The following is a 20548-nucleotide window of genomic DNA, read 5'->3' as shown; positions in this document are numbered from 1 at the left end:
GCTGGCATATCATGCAAACTATCTGTAAACCATCTGTTAACTGGTCATGAAGAACTCCCCATGAGGTCAATGGTCTGTGTTAAGAAGGAGGAGGCAATGAATCAAGACTAGGTCCAACACTTTGGAGGAGGGTGAGGCAGGTGGATCACTCAAGCCCAGGCGTTTGAGACCAGGCTGAGCAATGTGGCAAAACCTGATTTCTACAAAATACACAAAAAATTACTCGGGCATGGTTGTGCGTGCCTATAGTCCCAGCTACTCAGAAGCTGAAGTGGGAGGATCGCTTGAGCCCGAGAAGTCCAGGCTGCAGTGAGTCATGATCATGCTACTGAACCTGCACTCCGGCCTGGGTGACAGAACAAGACCCTGACTCAAAAAGTAGGGACCATGATCATTTAGACTGCTTCCTCCTGCAGCTTGCTTTTCCTTCAGGACCTGCCCAAGTGTCATCTTGTATATGCCACTTACATTTGATGATAGTTTTGCTGTGTGCACATAACCTTATGGCTTTGTGAATCAGACAACACCCTGTTCATGATGAGCAGCTCAGGTTGCATAGTCTCTACTAAACCCAGTAGCAAGCCAAAACCTCTTTCTCAGAAGACTAGTAATCTGCAGAGGATGACATGGCTTTGCTCCAAAATCCTAAAGATCTGTGTATGAATCGTCTACAGCCCAGACGTAGGAACCTTCCAAAACCCTCATCTAGTCTTCCAATCTGTCACAAGGACCCCAAAGATCTAGTATGGCCCATGTGGCAGAGCAGCTTACATGGAAGGCTGGACCTGCTGCAGGATCTTCCCATTTTCAGCCCTTGCAAACTGATAGCCTTTGGGGTCATTCTGTGAATGGGTGAACGTACCATAACAGCTTCCATGGTTGCATATTTTGTTCAAAGTATAAGCAATTATTTTAGTTTTATTTAAAAAGATTCTCAAATGGCTAAGAGGATAAGCAGATGCCCTGGAACCACATATTAGTGTATATTAATTAATTCTGTTTATGCTGCTTCAGTGTCTTCCTGTTTTTCTTAGGATAAAATTCAAAACCCTTATTAGAGATGATGTAAGCCTGGTGGTTGCAAGTAGGCTGTGTGTGTATCTCAGCTCCCTTACTTACAAACTAATGTAACCTTGAGTGAATCTCTTCACCTTTCTGGTTTCAGTTTGCTTACTTGTAGAATTAGGATAATAATAGCACCTTGCAAAAATATGGAAAATGAACAGAGTTTATGTAAAACACCTGGAACAATGCCTACCCAATGGTGTACACTTAATAATTAAGCCATTATTATTTCTTTTTTCTTTCTTTCTTTCTTTTTTTTTTTTTTTGAGACTGAGTCTTGCTCTATTGCCCAGGCTGGGGTGCAGCCTCCCAGGTTCACACCATTCTCCTGCCTCAGCCTCCCGAGTAGCTGGGACTATAGGCGCCCGCCACCACGCCTGGCTAATTTTTTGTATTTTTTCATAGAGATGGGGTTTCACCATGTGAGCCAGGATGGTCTCGATCTCCTGACTGCGTGATCTGCCTGCCTCGGCCTCCCAAAGTGCTGGGATTACAAGCGTGAACCACCGCGCCCAGTGTATTATTTCTTTAATGTATAAACCCCCGTATAATCTAGCCCTTGTGTATTTTTCTACTATTGTCAAATCTGCCCAAACTCCTTTCCTTTATTCCAGGGAGTTTTTGACCCCCAGGCAGTTATCCTTGCTTTTCCCTCTCTCTGGAATTGTCTTCCTCCTGCTCTTTACATAGTAGTTACAGCAGCCACGAGAACGAGCCTCACAGATCATCTGAGGGCATGGGCCCTGGTTGCTGTGCTCTGAAGCCTGTCGCCAATTCTGCCTCAAGGTCATGCCTCTCTGTGCTGCTCGCCACCAACAGTCAAGTGTGGTGGGGATGCTAGGACAGCTGCATTCCTGGGAGATGTAGCGCTACTTTGTCTGCTGGCTTTGGTTCCAGGAATCCGTGACAGCTCTCCTGAAACTTTCTTAGATTGCATGGCAGATCAGGACTCTTCTTACCAACCTTCTCTCCCTCTCTCCTTCACCTATGGTAAAACTTGCATTGTGGTATGATGACAGTCTCAGCTTTCTCCTGCTCCCTCCCTCTCCTTTTGTCACAGGCATCTTCTCCAATAAAATCCTTGCATCTTTAATCCCGTCTTGGCATCTGCTTCTCAGAGGACCTGGACAAATGCAGCTGGCATTATTTTCTTTACTGGCTATTTAAATGCCCACTTCTACATGGTCTTCTCTAACTTCACAAATGTAGCCCCCTTTCTTGGTTACTGTTTAGTACATCATCTTGCTGGCTTTTTTATTTCCTTTATGGAATTATCATGACACTTAAGTACTTGTTTGTTTTTTTGGTTATTTATTTATTACCTGTTTCCTCTGCTAGCATGTACTTCTTTGGGCAGGGACATGACAGCTCTGACACTTAGCTACATTATGTGACACATTATATGTGCTCAATGGATATTGTTGAATTAATGAAGGGATTCTGATAGCTTGTCTAATAAAGGGCTGGGAATTTTGAGGAAGTAAGGAACTATTGGTAATATGGCAATCTGCATATTTTGGAGGAGAGTAAGACTAAACTAGAATGTTATTGAACAGCTGAAGGCAATATAAGGGTCTTAGTCTCTTGGGCTAATGAGGTAAAAGGTGGTATGTTGGCTGTATGTCCCTGCTTCTCTGGGACAGTTTACTTTTTGTCCTGGCAACTGTCTAAGCACTCTTACCCTTGTCAATATACTTGTTCCAAAACAATGATGGCCAAAGTGATGAGGAAAGGGCGTCAATAGTCAAAAGCAAGCTTTGTTTTAATTTATCAAGGTGCTTTAATCTGATCCAGCTCTTTCTTATCCCTCATGATGTGGAGAAAGGATGGGAACTTTATTTTCTGCCCTGATAGGGGCAGGTCCAGAATTTAAGGAGTAAGTCATGGCTAGTCTTATTCAGTAACTATTTTAGTGGTAGTAGTGTGTACCACATTTTAAAATTATCTAGCCTAATTTTAACCCAAGAACTATTTCTGTCTTTTTTATTTTCTTCCTTGCCTTCAATGGGGAAGCTCAATACAAAAAATTCGACATTTTAGCCTCAGAAAATGTGGGATTTTTTGGGAGAGGGTGGTGGCTAAGTAGTCCTGGAATTTAATTCTCATGTCTGGCCACCTTGGAAGTTATATGACAACTGTCCCCAAAATGCAAAATCTACCTGTAAGTGCTCAGAAATTGCGCCAATTTTGAGGGAAGTTGACCTAAAGCTCATCAGTGTTTCTCACATTGTGAACTGAAGCTACAAATCACTTCCATTTGTGGCTCTCAAGACAAATGAATTTGTGTGCTGGAATAACCAATAATGGATCTCATTTTTGCCTTAGGTTCTACTGGTCTAATATTATTGTCTTCAGGCAGGTTCTCAAAGGCAATAAGTCTATTAGCTACCCATTGTTTTGGCCAAAAATTACAACTTTCACATGTGTGCATGCAAATGTACATACAAATGCACACAGAAATTATTGCATTTGCTCTTTTTTTGGCATTTCTATTTAACCCAAGCCTATAAAGATTAATAAAATTACAAAAAAAAAATCCCAATGTACATATCTAGTCCAAGATAGACAAGCCAGAGAAAAACTGAAAGCAGAGGGAGAAATATGCTATTAGCTAAGCAACAAGATCAAAGAGAAACGATCCCTTTGCAAAGGGTCCAGATGAAAATGGTAAGAATTAAAGCAGCATTTGCCATGTCCTGACTGTAAAGATAGAGAAAAAAAAAAAAAAAAAAAAAAAAAACCTGCCAGGTATATGGGAAGTAAAAGTTCCTCTTTCTTTTAAAACACAATAGCTTGTGTAATTTTGTCACATGCATCTGTTGCTTTCACCTCTTACATTGTGCTGATGTGCTCACCAGAGCATTCACGGCAGCAATTCTCCCTCCCACCCCTGACACCTGCCACGGAAAATGCTGCATTATTCATTGGGGAGCTAATGGCAGGTGATGAGATCTTTTCACGCTACATCCCTCTCAGTAGGTGTTTATCACTCTGTTCACCAGCAGCCCTGCTATTACTGAGGGGCCAGAAGAACCCTACACACTCGCTTGAAAGGTAATGGGAAACGTGCTCAGCTTTCTGGGCTCACAAGTGCAGATGAAGGTTATCACCAGGGCAGCTGCAAAGCCTGGGGCGGGAGGAGGGTGGTCACTCTAAGCGAACAGCTTAATTTTGGAAATCCATACAAATCATGTCAGAGCCATGATAATCCATCTTCTTTAGCTTCTAGCCTTTCAGCAGTCATTGCGCTGTAATAATTTCCCTCGATTCACCTGTGATCTCTATAAATAACCAGAGTGAGGGAGGAAAGGAGAGGAAGAAGGAGATGAGTTTGGCTTAGTGTCTGATGAGCGTGCCAGCGAGGGATTTATCTCTGTCTAGTAAGCAAGACACTGTCTTCTGCAAGGTGGGTGGGGGTGTGGCCACACACGAGAAGCTAGCAGCGGGACAGCCCTGTGACCCCAGCTCAGTGCTCTGGTGTCATTTGAAACCAGCTTGACAAGAGAGGTAGTGGTTCTAATGATTTATCTGAAAGCTGTGACAAAAAAATTATGGAGCAGTGCTATGTCAGCATGTGGGAGGAACTGAAGGGGGACTCTTTCATCTGCAAGCACTTCCTTCCTTATGGGAGCACCCTTATCAGAGAATTCTTTGCCATACTGTATTTGCCGCAAATACCACCAATTGATTCTAGCTTTTTCATTCATCTTTTTCCCAGATTTTTGTTGTTTTTATTGGGAGTAAGAGAATTTTTGGTTTGTAGTTCTGAGTTATGGGAATATTAAGTAAAAGAATTCAGACTTGAAAAAGCCATTGTGGTGAAAATAAACTGGAAAGGCAGCAATCGAATTTTTATTCTCTCCATTCACTTGTGGCTGATTTCACTGTTCTTCTGGGATGAGTGCTATTTCTTAATTCATGGTGGCCCATTGGTTTCTCTCTTCCATATCACAATGTGGCGTAATGGAGTCCAGAGGCTATAGAATTTGGTTGGAAAAGACTTGGGTTTAATCATACATCAACTACCTAGTAACTGTGGGAGTGTATTTAGCCATTTTGAACCTTGCTTTTACTAGTAAAATGAATATAATCTCCAGTCTAGGTTTACTTTGAAAACTAAATGTCAACCATTTAATAAGTACTTACTGCTAATTCCTTCCATTTTCTCAAACTTCAGGTGAATTTATTTTCCTTTTACATAACCAAAGCGAATCTCTTTAGGTAAGTTGACAGATCTTTTTTCATGAGGTAGGAAAGTTCAAATACCCTACTACGTTTTTAAAGTTGGGCCTTGGTCAATGGGTGAATGGTTAAACAAACTGATATATATCCATACCATGGAATAATATTCAGCAATAAGAAGTAGCAAACTACTGATACATACAACTTGATGGATATCCAGGTGGATTATGCTGTATGAAAAAAGCCAATCTCAAAAGGTTATATACTACATGATTCTATTTATATAACATTTTTGAAATGACAACATCAAAGCAATGGAGACTAGATTAGGGGTTACCCCAAAGTAGTGAATGGGAGGTATGCAATTCTGGCATGAATGACCAGTTAATTGAAAAGTTCCAATTTTGTGGGCAAAAATATACAGTGGATTTATGTTTTGTTGAGTAAAGATTCTCAAAGTTCACTTTTCCACCCCTGGATAGAATCTTGGAGAGTGAACTCTGGTTAAAAACTGTCTAGTTCACTCTCAGATCTTATCTCTTTCAGATATTGTCTTCTTCCCTTTCCCCAGCAAGGAATAGGTTTTGTTGTGCTCTTTTGCTCCTTATCTGACCCCAGCCCTTGAAGTTGGAGGGCAGGGGACACTCTGGTCTGCTTCTGAGATCATACCTTTTCTCTTCTCTTTTTTTTTGAGCCCAGTCTTCTGATTTACCCCAACTTCTGTCTTGTTGAGTAAGAGAAATTACAAATGCAGAGTGGCAGAATTACAGAAGAGCCTGGTGCTGATTGGGGGAGAGTAACCAGGACACCAACCATCTTAAAACCTGTCATTGTGCAGCAGAATGGCAAACAGCCATCTATTTCCTGGTTCATCTGAATGTTGAGCATGAAACTAAGCAGCAGAGAGTGGGGAACAAATAAAACCTCCTCCAATGGCCCAACATCTTTAGGACTGGTCAGCCTGCTGTCCTCCCACCAGCACAGCCTAGCTCAGGCCTCAGGGAAGATTTTCAATTCATCTGAGTAGTAAGTAGGATTTCCTCTAAGACTGTGGCGATAGTTGGAAGCTGTTTTAATTTTGATGCGATCTTGAGATCTTTATTTCTACTTTAAAAAATTATTATAGTGGCAAGATGAGAGATATTTAAGACTTGTGAAATAGATTCCCTTATGAAATCAGAATACTCACACATTTATGTACAGATTTGGATAAGTAGAGCTTCTCAGGTAATCATATTTTAAAGAAGTCTATCAGTTCTAGCTTGCATAGCTAATTTGAAGTATAATATTATTTTAATTCTTATTCCAATGCCTTCACTCTAGATATAATAGAGCCATGATGCCAATATTCTATAATTTGTACTTTGTCAAGCCTTCCTTTTTTGGCATAAAGGTTGGCCAAACCATATTTCTTCATTAAATTTCTCAGCATGACTTGCTGGCATGTTTAGTTGTCGTGAATAATAGCTCTATTTTGCAAATTAAAATGCAAGATGACAAGACATTTAGAAAATACTAGGTAGAGGGGGAATATAAATAAAAGTGATTTAAAAAGTAGGAAAATGTTTAAAACTTTTAATACAGAGAAACATCCCATATTAAGCAGTCAGATTTCCCACAAGTTCTGCTATCCAGAAGACATTTCTAACCTGGAAGTAAACAAAAGAGCCGTCATCAAAATCTTTAGATCCATTACTACAATAATTGTTAAACTACATGAAGAACTGTTGCTTCAAAAGACAGGAACCTGAGAACAGTTGAGGAGAAATACCAAACTTCACTTAAAAATGTTGGCTTTTGAGATGCTGCTGATTCAGGAGCAGGGAAGGCAGTAGTGACTTCGGCATCAGACTGATATGGTTTGGAATCCTGAATTTTGCCTCTTCCTAGTTGTCTAATTTTGGATAAGCTACTTATCCTTTCGAGGCCGTAGCGTCTCCTTTGCATATTGGGTGTTGAAACACTCATCTAGTATGGGCTGCTTTGGTGATTAAATGAGAACATATCTGTAAAGATTATCATTAACTGGTGACGTAAGAATAATCAACAATTAATTTATACCAAATGCCAATTTCCTTAATAATATGGAATAAATGAGGCTTACCCAATAACTTCCTGAGTTTGCTGAATGTGTTTAAAAACAGTGCTCGTCACAGCATTGGCCAGGATGTCAACATCCACTCTTGAAAGAAACTTCAGTAAAATTTCAAAATGCCTTACCAGTGAGTTAGGGAAAGAGCTCATTAATTGCTCTCTATATTACGTTCAAATGAATATTCTTCCCTAGAGACGTGAATAAATCTTTAGTAGTGTGTGTTAGCAATTGTACAGTGGGCCATAACAGTTTTAGGAGCACCTCCCTATTTACAAGCTTGAGCAAGTGCGTACAAATGAAACAAGAGCAAATATTATAAACTCTTGTCATTTGTACAAAATTTTGGTGGTGTGCTGTCCTTCCATTTTCTTTTGGTCAGAGTATCTACTATTTTGTCTGCCTACTATTCTGGAAGGTAATTACAGGAGTCCAAGCTCCAAAAACTAGTTCTATCAAATTTATATTTTAGCATTATATGTGACATTTAGAGTATTTTTTTTTTTTTTGAAACAGAGTCTCCCTGTGATGCCCAGGCTGGAATGCAGTGGTGTAATCTCGGCTCACTGCAACCTCTGCCTCCTGGGTTCAAGCGATTCTCCTGTCTCACCATCCCAAGTAGCTAGGACTACAGGTGCACGTCAGCACACCCAGCTAATTTTTATATCTTTAGCAGAGACAAGGTTTCACCATGTTGGACAGGCTGATCTTGAACTCCTGACCTCACGTGATCTGCCCACCTTGGCTTCCCAAAGTGCTGGGATTATAGGCATGAGCCAATGCGCCCAGTCCATTTAGAGTATTTTAAAATGTCTCACTATTCCCAAAACTATGACCACAAAAGAAGCTGTACTTTCCGACATGGGGAGAACAGGGTAATAAAAATTAGTGACATAAGAACAAATGTGTGACCGGGCATGGTGGCTCACGCCTGTAATCACAGCACTTTGGGAGGCTGAGGCAGATGAATCACCTGAGGTCAGGAGTTCGAGACCAGCCTGGCCAATATGGTGAACCCCTGTCTCTGCTAAAAATACAAAAATAGCCAGGTGTGGTGGCAGGTGCTATAATCCCAGCTACTCAGGAGGTTGAGGCAGGAGAATTGCTTGAACCCAGGAGGCGGAGGTTGCAGTCATCTGAGATTGCGCCACTGCACTCTAGCCTGGGTGACAGAGCGAGACTCCATATAAACAAACAAACAAAAAACAAATGTGTGGTGGAAACAACCTGATGGAAGGGTGTGAAGCACGTGTGAGATGGAAGAGCAGGTTGTGCCAAGGCTGGTACAGATCTGATTTATTTTCCGACACTTTCATAAACCATCTTGGCAAAGTCACGGGATCTCTGTGAACCTCTGATTTCTCTGCCATACAATGTTGAGAGTGTGGGCTCTGAAGTCACAGAAACTGGGTTGAAATCTTGACTCTTCTACTTAACTAGTTGTGTGGAGAAGGTATTTAAGGCTGTGAGCCTCAGCTGCCTCAAATATAAAATGGGGAAAATAGTAGATTTGCTGCATTTGATTTTATGGGGATTAAAAAAAGGAATGCATTTAAATACAGGCATACCTTGGAGATATTGTGAGCTCAGTTCCAGACCATTGCAATAAAGAATCACAATAAAGTGAGTCACATGAATTTTTTGGTTTTCCAGTGCATATAAAAGTGATATTGACACTATATATTGTCTATTAAGTGTACAATAGCAGTATGTCTTTAAAAAGTACATAATTAAAGAATACTTGATTGCTAAAAAAAAAGTGACACAGAGATGTGAAGTGAGTACATGCTGTTGGGAAAAATGGCACAGATACATTTACTTGATGCAGGGTTGCCACAAACCTTCAATTTGTATAAAAAAAAAAAGCCAGTATCTGTAAAACTCCATAAAGCAAAGCACAATAAAATGAGGTTTGCCTATACGAATAAAGTGCTGCACATGTAAAATTATGTACATTAAATGCGAGTTACTGTTATAAGTGTCTGGTTGAATTAGAGAAAAGAAAAACCCCTGGACAGATCAGCACTACAGAGACAGTTGTTTCTGTACCACCAGTTCCTTTTCTCCTCTCACCGCCCCTGGTGGGTGGAATAATGCCCCCTGCCTGCAAAATGTCCACGTCTTAATGCTTTGAACCTGTGAATAGATTGAGTCTCAAGGACTTTGCAGTTGTAATTAAGGACTTTAAGAGAAGGGGGGACTATCTTGTATTATCCCTGTGGACTCATTCTAACATAAACCTTTAAAAGTGGAGAACTTTCTGTGCCTGGAAACAGGAGATTCAGCAGAAGTTGAAGTCAGTTTTCAAGCATGAGAAGGATTCAACCGGCTGTTGTTGGCTCTGAGATGCAGGGATCAGGGTGCAAGAACTGTAGAGAGCTCTCTAGGAGCTAAGGACGACTCCAGCTGATAGGACCCTAATCCTAGAATCACAAGAAACAGGAATCTTCCAACAATCTGAGTTGGAAAGCAAATTCTTTCCAGAGCCTCCTGATAAGGCCAACCTCTACATTTTCACATCTGAAGATGTGAAACCTAGGTCAGAGAGACCAGCTGAGCCAGCCTCAACTTCTGACCTACAAAGCTGTGAGATAATGAATTTGTGTTGTTTTTAACCACTCTGTGGTAATTTGCTATGATAGTGATAGAAAAATAACACACTGCCTGACCCCCTTAGCATTTCCTTCCAGTCTTTGTGAAAGCTGTAGTTTCGAGGATATTTCACAGAGAGAACATCACCCGGGGTGGAAAGGCTTGTGGGTGTAGACACTTAGGTAATATGGCTAGAAAAAGTTTGGCAGAAGGATGTAGGCAAAATTAGATGAGCAGAATAGGATAGGATGAAGGGTTTTGGAATATATATAAATACACACACACACACACACACATACACATACATTAACACACACCACATATAATGAGATTTGGAGAATTTAACAACTGAAAGCAACATTCATGGCTATGTACTTTTTTTTTTTTTTTGCTTTACTGTTTATCCTCTTGTTTTAAGATGAAGAAAAAAAGTGGTTGATGGACTTGCCCAAGGTCAGATATTCAACAAACTGCTTTTCTTAGGCTAAGAATGGACTATCAAATTCTTGTGATGTCTTATTTTCACTCTAAATACTATTCATTAGTGGACCCCAGTCTTACAGAGGGTGTAGAATGGTAAAGTGTTGAGGGAGTAGAGTATAAATGTAGACGATGTTTTCTTATTCAACCAAGAATCTCGATGACCAGCTTTGAAAACAATGTTTTAGGTGTGAAAATGTATAAGGCTTCTTTCACTCTCTACATAGGACTTCCGTATACGGAATCCTAGCCTGGTTATATTTGTCAAGCATTCTGCTTTATGTATAACCTAACGTGGACATAGGCAGAAAGAAGTCACTGAAACATCAGATAAAGGATTGGGTTAAGTGACTGCCAAGATCATTTCCTGTCTTAGTATTGTTCAGAGCACTCAAGGTAGTGATTTATGTCTACTTAGAAGGATGCCATCCAGACCTTGACCAGCGTTTGAAAACAATTTTCTAGCCAGCAATGCAAAGAGGTAATTTCACAAGTCAGCCATGTTTATGGTATATCGCCCATGAAATCACTGAGCAGACGTGTCACTGCATCATAGAACCTGCACCCAGGTTCATATAGGCAAGGTGCTATTGCCTTAAGAGGTGTTTATGAGATGTATAGCAGCAATGGACAACAAAGGAGCCATTTTTCTCTTTGCATTGCTGAAAACTTGGCTTTCCTTTTGGATGCTGTTAAAATCCCACTAGATGCATGTATAACATGACAATGAGTGGGAATTTTCTTTTTCTATTGCTCCAGAATTGTTGATAAGATCTCAAAGTTGAAGAAGGTCCAGGTATTCCTTATTTAAATGAAGCTACAAAAAACTGAGGCTGGATACCTCTCCAGGGCTTAATAAGCAGAGGCACAACCTGCTCTTCTCATTCAACCATTCCCCCACCCCAAGACTGGTATATATGAGTTTGCTAGAACCGCTGTAACGAAGTACCACAGACTGCGTGGCTTATACAACAGAAATTATTTTCTCATGGTTCTAGAGGTCAAAAGTTTGAGTTTGAGGTATCAGTAGTTTGGGTTTCCTCTGAGATTTTTCTCCTTGAATTGTAGGTTGCCACCTCCCTTTGTCTTAACTTGAACATGTGAACTTCCCTCTGTACTTGTCTGTATTCTATCTCTTCTTATAAGGACACGAGTCATATTGGGTTAAGATCTGTTCTCTGATGTCCTCTCTAATGATGTGATTTTAACTTAATTACCTGTTTAAAGACCCTTTCTCTGAATGCAATCACATTCAAACTTTAACATATAAATTTTTTTAAAATTATACTTTAAGTTCTAGTGCACATGTGCACAACATGCAGGTTTGTTACATATGTATACATGTGCCATGTTGGTGTGCTGCACCCATTAACTCGTCATTTACATTAGGTATATCTCCTAATGCTATCCCTCCGCTCCCCCCCTCCCCACAATAGGACCCAGTGTGTGATGTTTCCCTTCCTGTGTCCAAGTGATCTCATTGTTCAATTCCCACCTATGAGTGAGAACATATGGTATTTGGTTTTCTGTTCTTGTGATAGTTTGCTGAGAATGATGGTTTCCAGCTGCATCCATGTCCCTACAAAGCACACAAACTCATCATTTTTTATGGCTGCATAGTATTCCATGGTGTATATGTGCCACATTTTCTTAATCCAGTGTCACTGATGGACATTTGGGTTGATTCCAAGTCTTGGCTATTGTGAATAGTGCCACAATAAACATACGTGTGCATGTGTCTTTATAGCAGCATGACTTATAATCCTTTGGGTATATCCCCAGTAATGGGATGACTGGGTCAAATGATATTCCTAGTTCTAGATCCTTGAGGAATCACCACACTGTTTTCCACAATGGTCGAACTAGTTTACAGTCCCACCAACAGTGTAAAAGCGTTCCTATTTCTCCACATCCTCTCCAGCACCTGTTGTTTCCTGATTTTTTAGTGATTGCCATTATAACTGGTGTGAGATGGTATCTCATTATGGTTTTGATTTGCATTTCTCTGATGATGAGTGATGATGAGCATTTTTTCATGTGTCTGTTGGCTGTATGAATGTTTTCTTTTGAGAAGTGTCTGTTCATATCCTTTGCCCACTTTTTGATGGGGTTGTTTGTGTTTTTCTTGTAAATTTGATTGAATTCTTTGTAGGTTCTGGATGTTAGCCCTTTGTCAGATGAGTAGATTGCAAAAATTTTCTCCCATTCTGTAGGTTGCCTGTTCACTCTGGTGGTAGTTTCTTTTGCTGTGCAGAAGCTCTTTAGTTTAATTAGATCCCATTTGTCATTTTTGGCTTTTGTTGCCATTGCTTTTGGTGTTTTAGACATGAAGTCCTTGCCCATGCCTATGTCCTGAATGGTATTATCTAGGTTTTCTTCTAAGGTTTTTATGGTATTAGGTCTAACATTTAAGTCTCTATAATCTGTCTTGAATTAATTTTCGTATAAGGAGTAAGGAAAGGATCCAGTTTCAGTTTTCTACTTATGGCTAGCCAATTTTCCCAGCACCATTTATTAAATAGGGAATCCTTTCTCCATTTCTTGTTTTTGTCAGGTTTGTCAAAGATCAGATGGCTGTAGATGTGTGGTATTATTTCTGAGGGCTCTGTTCTGTTCCATTGATCTATATCTCTGTTTTGGTACCAGTACTATGCTGTTTTGGTTACTGTAGCCTTGTAGTAGAGTTTGAAGTCAGGTAGCGTGATGCTTCCAGTTTTGTTCTTTTGGCTTATGCGGGCTCTTTTTTGGTTCCATATGACCTTTAAAGCAGTTTTTTCCAATTCTGTGAAGAAAGTCATTGGTAGTTTAATGGGGATGGCATTGAATCTATAAGTTACCTTGGGCAATATGGCCATTTTCACAATATTGATTCTTCCTATGCATGAGCATTGTATGTTCTTCCATTTGTTTGTGTCCTCTTTTATTTCACTGAGCAGTGGTTTGTAGTTCTCCTTGAAGAGGTCCTTTACATCCCTTGTAAGTTGGATTCCTAGGTATTTTATTCTCTTTGAAGCTATTGTGAATGAGAGTTCATTCATGATTTTCCCTCTACACACTACTTTAAATGTGTCCCAGAGATTCTGGTATGTTGTATCTTTGTTCTCATTAGTTTCAAAGAACATCTTTATTTCTGCCTTCATTTCGTTATGTACCCAGTAGTCATTCAGGAGCAGGTTTTTCAGTTTCCATGTAGTTGAGTGGTTTTGATTGAGTGGTTTTGATTAGTCCTGAGTTCTAGTTTGATTGCACTGTGGTCTGAGAGACAGTTCATTATAATTTTTGTTCATTTACATTTGCTGAGGAGTGCTTTACTTCCAACTATGTGGTAAATTTTGGAATAAGTGCGATGTGGTGCTGAGAAGAATGTATATTCTGTTGATTTGGGGTGGAGAGTTCTGTAGATGTCTATTAGGTCTGCTTGGTGCAGTGTTGAGTTCAATTCCTGGATATCCTTGTTAAGTTTCTGTCTCGTTGATCTGTCTAATGTTGACAGTGGGGTGTTAAAGTCTCCCATTATTATTGTATGGGAGTCTTAAGTCTCTCTGTAAGTCTCTAAAGACTTGCTTTATGAATCTGGGTGCTCTTGTATTGGGTGCATATATATTTAGGATAGTTAGTTCTTCCTGATGAATTGATTCCTTTACCATTATGTAATGGCCTTCTTTGTCTCTTTTAATCTTTGGTGGTTTAAAGTCTGTTTTATCAGAGACTAGGATTGCAACCCCTGCTTTTTTTGGTTTTGTTTTCCATTTGCTTGGTAGATCTTCCTCTATCCCTTTGTTTTGAGCCTATGTGTGTCTCTGCATGTGAGATGGGTCTCCTGAATACAGCAAACTGATGGGTCTTGACTCTATCCAATTTGCCAGTCTGTATCTTTTAATTGGAGCATTTAGTCCATTTACATTTAAGGTTAATATTGTTATGTGTGAACTTGATCCTGTCATTTATGATATTAGCTGGTTATTTTGCTCGCTAGTTGATGCAGTTTCTTCCTAGCATCGATGGACTTTACATTTTGACATGTTTTTGCAATGGCTGGTACCTGTTGAGCCTTTCCATATTTAGTGCTTCCTTCAGAATCTTTTGTAGGGCAGGCCTAGTGGTGACAAAATCTCTCAGCATTTGCTTGTCTGTAAAGGATTTTATTTCTCCTTCACTTATGGATATGAAATCCTGGGTTAAAAATTCTTTAAGAATGTTGAATACTGACTCCCACTCTCTTCTGGCTTGGAGAGTTTCTGCCGAGAGATCTGCTGTTAGTCTGATGGGCTTCCCTTTGTGTGTAACCCAACCTTTCTCTCTGGCTGCCCTTAACATTTTTTCCTTCATTTCAACTTTGGTGAATCTGACAATTATGTGTCTTGGAGTTGCTCTTCTCGAGGAATATCTTTGTGGCCTTCTCTGTATTTCCTGAATTTGAATGTTGGCCTGCCTTACTAGGTTGGGGAACTTCTCCTGGATGATATCCTGTAGAGTGTTTTCCAGCTTGGTTCCATTTTCCCCATCACTTTCAGGCACACCAATCAGACGTAGATTTGGTCTTTTCACATAATCCCATATTTCTTGGAGGCTTTGTTCATTTCTTTTTACTCTTTTTTCTCTACACTTCTCGCTTCATTTCATTCATTTGATCTTCAATCACTGATGCTCTTTCTTCCAGTTGATTGAGTCAGTTACTGAAGCTTGTGCATTTGTCACATAGTTCTCGTGTTATAGTTTTCATCTCTATCAGTTCTTTTAAGGTCTTCTCTGCATTGATTATTCTAGTTATCCATTCATCAAATCTTTTTTCAAGGTTTTTAGTTTCTTTGCGCTGGTTACGTAGTTCCTCCTTTAGCTCTGAGAAGTTTGATTGACTGAAGTCTTCTCTCAACTCATGAAAGTCATTCTTCGTCCAGCTTTGTTCCGTTGCTGGCGATGAGCTGCATTCCTTTGGGAGGGGGAGATGCGCTCTGAGTTTTTGAATTTCCAGCTTTTCTGCACTGCTTTTTCCCCATCTTTGTGGTTTTATCTGCCTTTGGTCTTTGATGATAGTGATGTACTGATGGGGTTTTGGTGTCGGTGTCCTTTCTGTTTGTTAATTTTCCTTCTAACAGTCAGGACCCTCAGCTGTGGGTCTGTTGGAGTTTGCTTGAGGTCCACTCCTGACCCCATTTGCCTGGGTATCAGCAGCGGAGGCTGCAGAAGATAGAATATTGCTGAACAGCAAGTGTCGCTGTCTGATTCTTGCTCTGGAAGGTTTGTCTCAGGGGTGTACCCCGCTGTGTAAGATGTGAGGTGTCGGTCTGCACCTAGTGGGGGATGTCTCCCAGTTAGGCTACTCAGGAGTCAGGGACCCACTTGAGCAGGCAGTCTGTCCATTCTCAGATCTCAACCTCCATGCTGGGAGATCCATTGCTCTCTTCAAAGCTGTCAGACAGGGGCAATCACCTCTGCCGAGGTTTCTGCTGCTTTTCGTTTAGCTATGCCCTGTCCCCAGAGGAGGAGTCTACAGATGCAGGCAGGTTTCCTTGAGCTGAGGTGGGCTGCACCTGGTGGCTTTGTTTACCTACTTAAGCCTCAGCAATGGCAGGCGCCCCTCCCCCAGCCTCCCTGCCGCCTTACTGTTAGATCTCAGACTGCTGTGCTAGCAATGAGGGAGGCTCCGTGGGCGTGGGACCCTCTGGGCCAGGTGTTGGATATGAACTCTTTTGCTAAGACTCTTGGTAAAGCTCAGTATTAGGGTGGGAGTTACCCGATTTTCTAGGTGTTGTGTGTCTCAATTTCCTTTGGCTAGGAAAAGGAATTCATTTCCCCCTTGCACTTCCCAGGTGAGGCAATTCCTCGCCCTGCTTCAGCTCTCACTGGTCGGGCTGCACCCGTGGACCAGCACCAACTGTCCGACACGCCCCAGTGAGATGAACCAGGTACCTCAGTTGAAAATGCAGAAGTCACCCGTCTTCTGTGTCGCTCATGCTGGGAGCTGGAAGCTGTAGTTGTTCCTATTCGGCCATCTGGGTCATGCCCCACACATATAAATTTTTTAAGGACACCATTTGGCCCATAATTACTGGGGAAGGGAGAGAACTACTGAGATTTGCAGTATTCTAAGAAGTATTATATTCAAGCTTTATGTGGTTTGGCTCTGTGTCCCCACCCAAATCTCATCTTGAATTGTACTCCCATAATTCCCTCATGTTGTGAGAGGGACTCGGTGGGAGATACTTTGAATCATGGTGGAGGTTTCCCCCATACCATTGTCATGGTAGTGAATAAGTCTTAAGAGATCTGATGGTTTTATCAGGGGTTTTCGCTTTTGCATCCTCAGTTTCCTCTAGCTGCCACCACGTAAGAAGTTTTTTGCCTCCCACCATGATTCTGAGGCCTCCCTTGCCATGTGGAACTGTAAGTCCTGTTAAATATTTTTCTTCCCAGGCTCCAGTATGTCTTTATCAGCAGTGTGAAAACAGGCCAGTACAGTAAATTGGTATCAGTAGAGTGGGGCATTGCTGAAAAGATACCCGAAAATGTAGAAGCAACTTTGGAACTGGGTATCAGGCAGAGATTGGAACAGTTTACTGGACTCAGAAGAAGATAGGAAAATGTGAGAAAGTTTGGAACCTCCTAGAGACTTGTTGAATGGCTTTGACCAAAATGCTGATAGTGATACGAACAATAAGGTCCAGGCTGAGTTGGTCTCAGATGGAAATGAGGAGCTTTTTGGGAACTGGAGCAAAGATGACTCTTCTAATGTTTTAGCAAAGAGGCTGGTGCATTTTGCCGCTGTCCTAGAGATTTGTGCAACTTTGCATTTGAGAAAGATAATTTAGGGTATCTGACAGAAGAAATTTCTAAGCAGCAAAGCATCCAAAAAGTGACTTGGGTGCTGTTAAAAGCATTTTGTTTTAAAAAGGAAATAGCATAAGAGTTCAGAAAATTTACAGCATAATGATGCAGTAGAAAAGAAAAACCCATTTTTTGGGGAGAAATTCAAGACAGCTGCAGAAATTTGTATAAGTAACAGGAGCCCCATGTTAATCCCCAAGACAATGGGGAAAATGTCTCCAGGGTATGTCAGAGGTCTTTATGGCAGCCCCTCCCATCACAGGCCTGAAAGCCTAGGAGGAAAAAATGGTTTTGCAGGCAATGCCCAGGGTCCCCATTGCTGTGTGCAGCCTAGGTACTTGATGCCCTGCATCCCAGCCACTGCAGCTGTTGCTAAAAGGGGCCAAGGTACAGCTTATCACATGGTTTCAGAGGGTACAAGCCCCAAACCTTGGCAGCTTTCACATGATGTTGAGCCTGGGAGTGCACAGAAGTCAGGAACTGAGGTTTGGGAACTTCCACCTAGATTTCAGGAGATGTATGGCAACACCTGGATGCTCAGGCAAAACTTTGTTTCAGGGGTGGGGCCCTCATGGAGAACCTCTGCTAGGGCAATGTAGAAGGGAAGTGTGGGGTGGGAGCTGCCACACAGTCCCTACTGGGGCACTGCCTAGTGGAGCTGTGAGAAGAGGGCCACTGTCCTCCAGACCCCAGAATGGTAGATCCACCGACAGCTTGTACCGTGTGCCTGGAAAAGCTGCGGATGCTCAACGCCAGCCTGTGAAAGCAGTCGGGAGGGGGCTGTACCCTGCAAAGCCACAGGGTGGGGCTGCCCAAGACTGTGGGAACCCACCTCTTGCATCAGCATGACCCGGATGTGAGACATGGAGTCAAAGGAGATCATTTTGGAGCTTTAGAATTTGACTGCCTCACTGGATTTCAGACTTGCGTGGACCCTGTAACCCCTTTGTTTTGGCCAATTTCTCCAATTTGGAATGGCTGTATTTACTGTACCTCCATTGTATCCAGGAAGTAACTAACTTGCTTTTGATTTTACAGGCTCATAGGTGGAAGAGACTTGCCTTGTCTCAGATGAGACTTTGGACTGTGGACTTTTGGGTTAATGCTGAAATGTGTTAAGACTTTGGGGGGCAGTTAGGAAGGCATGATTGGTTTTGAAATGTGAGGACATGAGTTTTGGAGGGGCCAGGGGCAGAATGATATGGTTTGGCTGTGTTCCCACCCAAATCTCATCTTGCATTTTACTCCCATGATTCCCACAAGTTGCAAGAGGGACCCAGTGGGAGATAATTTGAATTTTGGGTTCAGTTTCCCCCATACTGTTCTCCTGGTAGTGAATAAGTCTCATGAGATCTGATGATTTTATTAGGGGTTTCTGCTTTTGTATCCTCCTCATTTTCTCTTGCTGCCACCATGTAAGAAGAACCACGCCTCCTGCCATGATTCTGAGGCCTCCCCAGTCATGTGGAACTGTAGGTCCAATTAAACCTCTTTTTCTTCCTAGTCTTGGGTTATGTCTTTATCAGCAGCATGAAAACAGACTAATACAAAGGTGAAAAGTGATTGTTTTCTTTCCCCATCATGAAGAATAGGGGAGTGCATTTTCCCCCTCAACCCAAGAGAGGGGCTTTGAGAGTCATTCATAATGATTGGGATATACTTTTAGAGAGGCAGGAGGAGGTGACATCTCATTCCTTCCTGAAGCCTTGCTGAGCTGTGTAATATATGGAGCAGTGCATGGAAAAGAGTTCTTGGGAGAGGCTGAAATGTATACCCTGGAGTTTTGGGGATACCTGCAAACATAGAGATGGCACTTTCCCGCCTAGAATTTCTGAAGGCTAAATTTTTACTAAAATGTTTCACAGTAGCAGTACAGAAGGAATGCTGATGTAATATCTTTGATGAAAAAGATGAGGATCACCCTCATTCCAATTTACTACTGTTCTTGGATAGTTCAAAAGAGAACCACAACTGTTAGTGTGGCTGCACATAAAAGACTACGGTAGGTAAAGGATGGGTCAGATATCCCGCCCTGGTGACATCTAGACTAAGCAAGGGGATACCTCACCCAGTGAAAGGTTTGAAGGTGAACTCTGATGAGGCTGCTCAAGAGTGATACACACAATCTCTATGTTAGCAGTTCTCAAGCAGGGTGAATTTGGCCTCCAGAAGACAACTTGCAATTTCAGTTGTTACAACAGGGAGGAGGGTGTTACTGCCCAGTGCTGGGGATGCTGCTAAACCTGCTACCTTGCAGAAGGCAGCCTCTACCATAAAGCATTATCCGGGTCAAAATATCAGTAGTTATGCTGTTGAGAACTCTATGTGGAAGCCAGCATATTCGCATAATCACCCTGCTACTTTTTTTTTTTGACACGGAGTTTCACTCCTGTTGTCCAGGTTGGTATGCAGTGGCATAACCTCAGCTCACTGCAACCTCCGCCTCCTTGGTTCAAGCAATTCTCCTGCCTCAGTTTCATGAGTGGCTGGGATTACAGGTGCCCGCCCCCATGCCCAGCTAATTTTTGTATTTTTAGTAGAGACATGGTTTCACCATGTTGGCCAGGCTGGTCTCAAACTCCTGACCTCAGGGGATTCACCAGCCTCAGCCTCCTAAAGTGCTGGGATTACTTACAGGTATGAGCCACCATGCCCGGCCGCCCTGCTACTTTTGTTGTGTGCACAAACATTAATATTTATGAAAGGGAATGTTTGGTAACTGCATGCACAGGAGGGAAGTATGTCAAACTTACTGTCAGGTTGATCAACGTATATATTACATGCCTTTCCTGGGTAAAAGATTCAGGTACAGAATTATGAAATCATAGTTCTTAGCTTCCGGATCTTATACGCGGGGGAAAATAGACACGTTGGACAAGTGAATGTGTCTGCCAGTTTGTGCAATAGTGATATAATGGAGGCATGAGCCTGTTGTAAATAAATGGATGGTGAGTAGCTTGAAAAAATTGTGACATGTTCTGTATGATCCCATTTTATAGAGAATATATATTCATAATCCCACTTAATATTTAAAATATTTAAAAAATACAAAATTTAGAAGCAGGTGTATGGATATTTTATAATTGGCTAATTATAGGATTATGACCACATTTTAAAATTTAATTTTCAATAGTAAAATCTTTTTTGTGTGTTTGATATGTGATCATTGCAAAAAAGGAATTAGGTACTATGTAAGAATGTAAAGACGGAAATGAAAATCACCAGTAATTTACATTCTAAATGTAAGAACCATGAATGGGCCGGGCGCAGTGGCTTACGCCTGTAATCCCAGCACTTCGGGAAGTCGAGGTG

The 20548-nt window shown here is 41.5% G+C and overlaps 1 long non-coding RNA gene across 1 annotated transcript in view; it reads left to right on the top strand.

Annotated features, from left to right (window-relative positions):
- Window positions 1-1502: 1502 nt before the first annotated feature.
- The window catches only part of LOC116269997, a 29371-nt gene continuing 10325 nt past the window's right edge, over window positions 1503-20548 (top strand). Inside the window, exon 1 of the long non-coding RNA XR_004177824.1 lies at window positions 1503-4119. This is a non-coding gene — a long non-coding RNA (uncharacterized LOC116269997). The remainder of the gene's footprint in view (window positions 4120-20548) is intronic.

The sequence above is a fragment of the Papio anubis genome, chromosome 13 (genome assembly GCF_008728515.1).
Source record: "Papio anubis isolate 15944 chromosome 13, Panubis1.0, whole genome shotgun sequence".
NCBI lineage: Eukaryota > Metazoa > Chordata > Mammalia > Primates > Cercopithecidae > Papio > Papio anubis.
This window is presented reverse-complemented; position numbering and strand designations above follow the sequence as displayed.